Below are 6,951 nucleotides of genomic sequence, written 5' to 3' on the forward strand. Positions count from 1 at the left end.
GGGTTGGTCACAGTACAACAATACTACAACAACATACTGGAATGGGGGTTGGTCACAGTACAACAATACTACACCGACATACTGGATTGGGGGTTGGTCACAGTACAACAATACTACAACAACATAATGGAATGGGGGTTGGTCACAGTACAACAATACTACAACAACATACTGGATTGGGGGTTGGTCACAGTACAACAATACTACAACAACATACTGGAATGGGGGTTGGTCACAGTACAACAATACTACAATGACATACTGGATTGGGGGTTGGTCACAGTACAACAATACTACAACAACATAATGGAGTGGGGGTTGCCTCCAAGCTGCCATTTGAATCAGTTCACCCGGCAACCTCTGCCGGGTGATGCTGCTGCTCCAGTTTCAACTTCCACCTGACTGTGCTGCTGCTCCAGTTTCAACTGTTCTGCCTTATTATTATTCGACCATGCTGGTCATTTATGAACATTTGAACATCTTGGCCATGTTCTGTTATAATCTCCATCCGGCACAGTCACAAGAGGACTGGCCACCCCACATAGCCTGGTTCCTCTCTAGGTTTCTTCCTAGGTTTTGGCCTTTCTAGGGAGTTTTTCCTAGCCACCGTGCTTCTACACCTGCATTGCTTGCCGTTTGGGGTTTTAGGCTGGGTTTCTGTACAGCACTTTGAGATATCAGCTGATGTACGAAGGGCTATATAAATAAATTTGATTTGATTTGATTTGCCCTCTATGATAGGTTAAATCTAGAAATGTCTTGCTATTGGTTACCAAGTCAAAATAATTATAAAAGGTCACAGTACAACAATACCACAACAGAATCAGACACTGACATCACTCCCTCTCTCTGTGGACCAGCCATTTCCTTTGGCCCTGTCCCCCTCATCAGACCCCTCATACCGAGCTATGTAGGGCAGAGGCAGGGGCATACCAAGGACCTCTGACAAAAGGGTTTCAGGCTGGATTAGATTTGGTATTAATGGTCATATCAGAAACTCGAGAGCTGGCGTATTCAGGTCAAATTCTCTTACCCAGGCCAAACGCTGACGAAATCAAAACAGTTTTTAATGGAGGTCAGAGTTAAAATCCCCCATGTATCCTGGTCCATAGTGGCACCATGTTTATGTGTAGGTATTCACCATGTTTATGTATAGGTATTCACCATGTTTATGTGTAGGTATTCACCATGTTTATGTATAGGTATTCACCATGTTTATGTATAGGTATTCACCATGTTTATGTATATTCACCATGTTTATGTATAGGTATTCACCATGTTTATGTATAGGTATTCACCATGTTTATGTATATTCACCATGTTTATGTATAGGTATTCACCATGTTTATGTATATTCACCATGTTTATGTATATTCACCATGTTTATGTATAGGTATTCACCATGTTTATGTATAGGTATTCCCCATGTTTATGTGTAGGTATTCACCATGTTTATGTATAGGTATTCACCATGTTTATGTATAGGTATTCACCATGTTTATGTATAGGTATTCCCCATGTTTATGTGTAGGTATTCACCATGTTTATGTATAGGTATTCCCCATGTTTATGTGTAGGTATTCACCATGTTTATGTATAGGTATTCCCATGTTTATGTGTAGGTATTCACCATGTTCATGTATAGCTATTCACCATGTTTATGTATATTCACCATGTTTATGTATAGGTATTCACCATGTTTATGTATAGGTATTCACCATGTTTATGTATATTCACCATGTTTATGTATATTCACCATGTTTATGTATAGGTATTCACCATGTTTATGTATAGGTATTCTCCATGTTTATGTATAGGTATTCACCATGTTTATGTATAGGTATTCACCATGTTTATGTATAGGTATTCACCATGTTTATGTATAGGTATTCTCCATGTTTATGCATAGGTATTCTCCATGTTATGTATAGGTATTCACCATGTTCATGTATAGGTATTCACCATGTTTATGTATATTCCCCATGTTTATGTATAGGTATTCACCATGTTTATGTATATCACCATGTTTATGTATATTCACCATGTTTATGTATAGGTATTCACCATGTTCATGTATAGCTATTCACCATGTTTATGTATAGGTATTCACCATGTTTATGTATAGGTATTCACCATGTTTATGTATCGGTATTCACCATGTTTATGTATAGGTATTCACCATGTTTATGTATAGGTATTCACCATGTTTATGTATATTCACCATGTTTATGTATAGGTATTCACCATGTTTATGTGTAGGTATTCACCATGTTTATGTATAGGTATTCCCCATGTTTATGTGTAGGTATTCACCATGTTTATGTATAGGTATTCCCCATGTTTATGTGTAGGTATTCACCATGTTCATGTATAGCTATTCACCATGTTTATGTATAGGTATTCACCATGTTTATGTATAGGTATTCACCATGTTTATGTATATTCACCATGTTTATGTATATTCACCATGTTTATGTATAGGTATTCACCATGTTTATGTATAGGTATTCTCCATGTTTATGTATAGGTATTCTCCATGTTTATGCATAGGTATTCTCCATGTTTATGTATAGGTATTCACCATGTTCATGTATATTCCCCATGTTTATGTATAGGTATTCACCATGTTTATGTATATTCACCATGTTTATGTATATTCACCATGTTTATGTATAGGTATTCACCATGTTCATGTATAGCTATTCACCATGTTTATGTATAGGTATTCACCATGTTCATGTATAGGTATTCACCATGTTTATGTATCGGTATTCACCATGTTTATGTATAGGTATTCACCATGTTTATGTATAGGTATTCACCATGTTTATGTATATTCACCATGTTTATGTATAGGTATTCACCATGTTTATGCATAGGTATTCTCCATGTTTATGTATAGGTATTCACCATGTTTATGTATATTCACCATGTTTATGTATAGGTATTCACCATGTTTATGTATAGGTATTCGCCATGTTTATGTATAGGTATTCACCATGTTTATGTATAGGTATTCACCATGTTTATGTATAGGTATTCACCATGTTTATGTATAGGTATTCACCATGTTTATGTATAGGTATTCACCATGTTTATGTATAGGTATTCACCATGTTTATGTATAGGTATTCACCATGTTTATGTATAGGTATTCACCATGTTTATGTATAGGTATTCACCATGTTTATGTATAGGTATTCACCATGTTTATGTATAGGTATTCACCATGTTTATGTATAGGTATTCACCATGTTTATGTATAGGTATTCACCATGTTCATGTATAGGTATTCACCATGTTTATGTATAGGTATTCACCATGTTTATGTATCGGTATTCCCCATGTATCCTGCTCCATAAGGCATTATAGAATGTGTTAGATAACACATTCCATTGCGTATGCATCGGTATCCATTTCTAACAGCAAGCTACTGTAAAAAACTCACTAGAAATACCTGCTGTGACGAGAAAATACACCGAGCATAACTTGGTGCAACAACTCTCTGTCAAACCTCTGTTTACAAACTGTGATTACTTACTTGTAAACAGACACTGAGTAATAGTGTGTGTGTGTGTGTGTGTGTGTGTATGTATATATCTCCACAGCACTGACTCAAAACTGCTATTACACATGCTGCTTGTAAACAGAGATTGGGTAATGGATAGATGTGTGTGTCAGATGGTCTCCTCTCTAAATATATCGTTGTGTTGGTATGATGGGATGAGTGTCCAGCAAGATAAACAGCTTTAACATCTGTAGAAGGAGTAGAGATAACAGTTATAATGTCTGTAGAAGGGGTAGAGATAACAGTTATAATGTCTGTAGAAGGAGTAGAGATAACAGTTATAATGTCTGTAGAAGGAGTAGAGATAACAGTTATAATGTCTGTAGAAGGGGTAGAGATAACAGTTATAATGTCTGTAGAAGGAGTAGAGATAACAGTTATAATGTCTGTAGAAGGGGTAGAGATAACAGTTATAATGTCTGTAGAAGGAGTAGAGATAACAGTTATAATGTCTGTAGAAGGGGTAGAGATAACAGTTATAATGTCTGTAGAAGGGGTAGAGATAACAGTTATAATGTCTGTAGAAGGAGTAGAGATAACAGTTATAATGTCTGTAGAAGGAGTAGAGATAACAGTTATAATGTCTGTAGAAGGGGTAGAGATAACAGTTATAATGTCTGTAGAAGGGGTAGAGATAACAGTTATGTCTGTAGAAGGTGTAGAGATAACAGTTATAATGTCTGTAGAAGGAGTAGAGATAACAGTTATAATGTCTGTAGAAGGGGTAGAGATAACAGTTATAATGTCTGTAGAAGGGGTAGAGATAACAGTTATAATGTCTGTAGAAGGGGTAGAGATAACAGTTATAATGTCTGTAGAAGGGGTAGAGATAACAGTTATAATGTCTGTAGAAGGAGTAGAGATAACAGTTATAATGTCTGTAGAAGGGGTAGAGATAACAGTTATAATGTCTGTAGAAGGAGTAGAGATAACAGTTATAATGTCTGTAGAAGGAGTAGAGATAACAGTTATAATGTCTGTAGAAGGAGTAGAGATAACAGTTATAATGTCTGTAGAAGGAGTAGAAATAACAGTTATAATGTCTGTAGAAGGAGTAGAGATAACAGTTATAATGTCTGTAGAAGGAGTAGAGATAACAGTTATAATGTCTGTAGAAGGAGTAGAGATAACAGTTGTAATGTCTGTAGAAGGAGTAGAGATAACAGTTATAATGTCTGTAGAAGGAGTAGAGATAACAGTTATAATGTCTGTAGAAGGGGTAGAGATAACAGTTATAATGTCTGTAGAAGGAGTAGAGATAACAGTTATGTCTGTAGAAGGTGTAGAGATAACAGTTATAATGTCTGTAGAAGGGGTAGAGATAACAGTTATAATGTCTGTAGAAGGGGTAGAGATAACAGTTATAATGTCTGTAGAAGGGGTAGAGATAACAGTTATAATGTCTGTAGAAGGAGTAGAGATAAGTTGTAGTCTGTAGAATGAGTAGAGATAACCGTTGTAATGTCTGTAGAAGGAGTAGAGATAACCGTTATAATGTCTGTAGAAGGAGTAGAGATAACAGTTGTAATGTCTGTAGAAGGAGTAGAGATAACAGTTGTAATGTCTGTAGAAGGAGTAGAGATAACAGGATATCAGTTGTAATGTCTGTAGAAGGAGTAGAGATAACAGGATATCAGTTGTAATGTCTGTAGAAGGAGTAGAGATAACAGGATATCAGTTGTAATGTCTGTAGAAGGGGTAGAGATAACAGTTATAATGTCTGTAGAAGGGGTAGAGATAACAGGATAACAGTTATAATGGCTGTAGAAGGGGTAGAGATAACAGGATAACAGTTATAATGTCCGTAGAAGGGGTAGAGATAACAGGATATCAGTTTTAATGTCTGTAGAAGGGGTAGAAATAACAGGATATCAGTTTTAATGTCTCTAGAAGGGATAGAGATAACAGTTATGTCTGTAGAAGGAGTAGAGATAACAGGATATCAGTTTTAATGTCTGTAGAAGGGGTAGAGATAACAGTTATGTCTGTAGAAGGAGTAGAGATAACAGGATAACAGTTGTAATGTCTGTAGAAGGGGTAGAGATAACAGGATAACAGTTGTAATGTCTGTAGAATGGGTAGAGATAACAGGATAACAGTTTTAATGTCTGTAGAAGGGGTAGAGATAACAGGATAACAGTTGTAATGTCTGTAGAATGGGTAGAGATAACAGGATAACAGTTTTAATGTCTGTAGAAGGGGTAGAGATAACAGGATAACAGTTATGATGTCTGTAGAAGGGATAGAGATAACAGGATAACAGTTTTAATGTCTGTAGAAGGGGTAGAGATTACATAAGTTTGTCTGTAAAAGGTCTAGATAACAGGTTAACAGTTAACTAAAATACTAGAGAAGCCACTCATAATGTCTGTAATGTGGGAGAGGAGAGAGATGAGGGTATATTGACAAACGTGCACTGAAAGAGGCTGCACTGATTGTCTTTCCAAGCTATATTGGCCTTTTTATTTGGATATAATTGGGATGAGATGGTAGTCTAGACAAGAGTTTCTGACTGAGGCAGTGCATGATGGTAGAAGGGTGTGTATGGTAGTCTAGGGGTCTGCTAGGGGGTTTCATTACAGTAGTTGACTTGTCACAGGGGTGTGCGCTGCTTATTTAATGCCAAGCTAAACCAAGACGGCCCTCTTGAAGTTGAATTGATTTTGAAGTTGATTAGCTTACCACATAGCCATAAAAGGCACGCAGAGAAACGTTCCCAATGTGGGCAGTTGGCTATCCCAGTTGGCTAGACAGTTCCTTCAGAAAACAGACACATTTATCCTGCTCATTTTAAAAATGGCTAACAGTCCCTAATCACTACTAGCTTTCTTTAGCAATTCATATTTTACAGTCAACTCAGCATAACGATAGCAGTCGACAGGCAGAAAGAAACAGCCCGTCAAAATGTTACAACGCAACTATCTGAACGATTGTTAACTATTTCATGCCGGTAAGATTTTTACATGACATCCTGCACTAACTGTTCATATATTCACTACATTTCAAAATTAATTGGTTTCACTTCAAACTGATTCAACACAACTAGTTTAGTAACATTACTTACTTGAAGCTTCCGAAGTCCTTGTTCTCTCAATCGCGTTTCGGTACTGTTGCCTAGCGACGGTCCATCTCCCAAATATGTCCCACATACAACACAGAAACAAAAAAAGGCTCAAAATGGGTTCCACGATGTAAATGCTTCAGCTTCCTTTCCTTTAAAAACATGTACTTGGAAAATTTGGATTGATATTAAATATAAAAAATATATGCGCTTTGCTGTCTTTGTTCCAGTTTCTATGGTCAAATATAAATGGGTTATGGATATAGGAAGTCCTACGTTGTCGACTGGTGGATCAGATAACTACATAAGACACTCAATACAA

Source organism: Oncorhynchus kisutch, unplaced genomic scaffold, assembly GCF_002021735.2.
Source record: "Oncorhynchus kisutch isolate 150728-3 unplaced genomic scaffold, Okis_V2 scaffold601, whole genome shotgun sequence".
Taxonomy (NCBI): domain Eukaryota; kingdom Metazoa; phylum Chordata; class Actinopteri; order Salmoniformes; family Salmonidae; genus Oncorhynchus; species Oncorhynchus kisutch.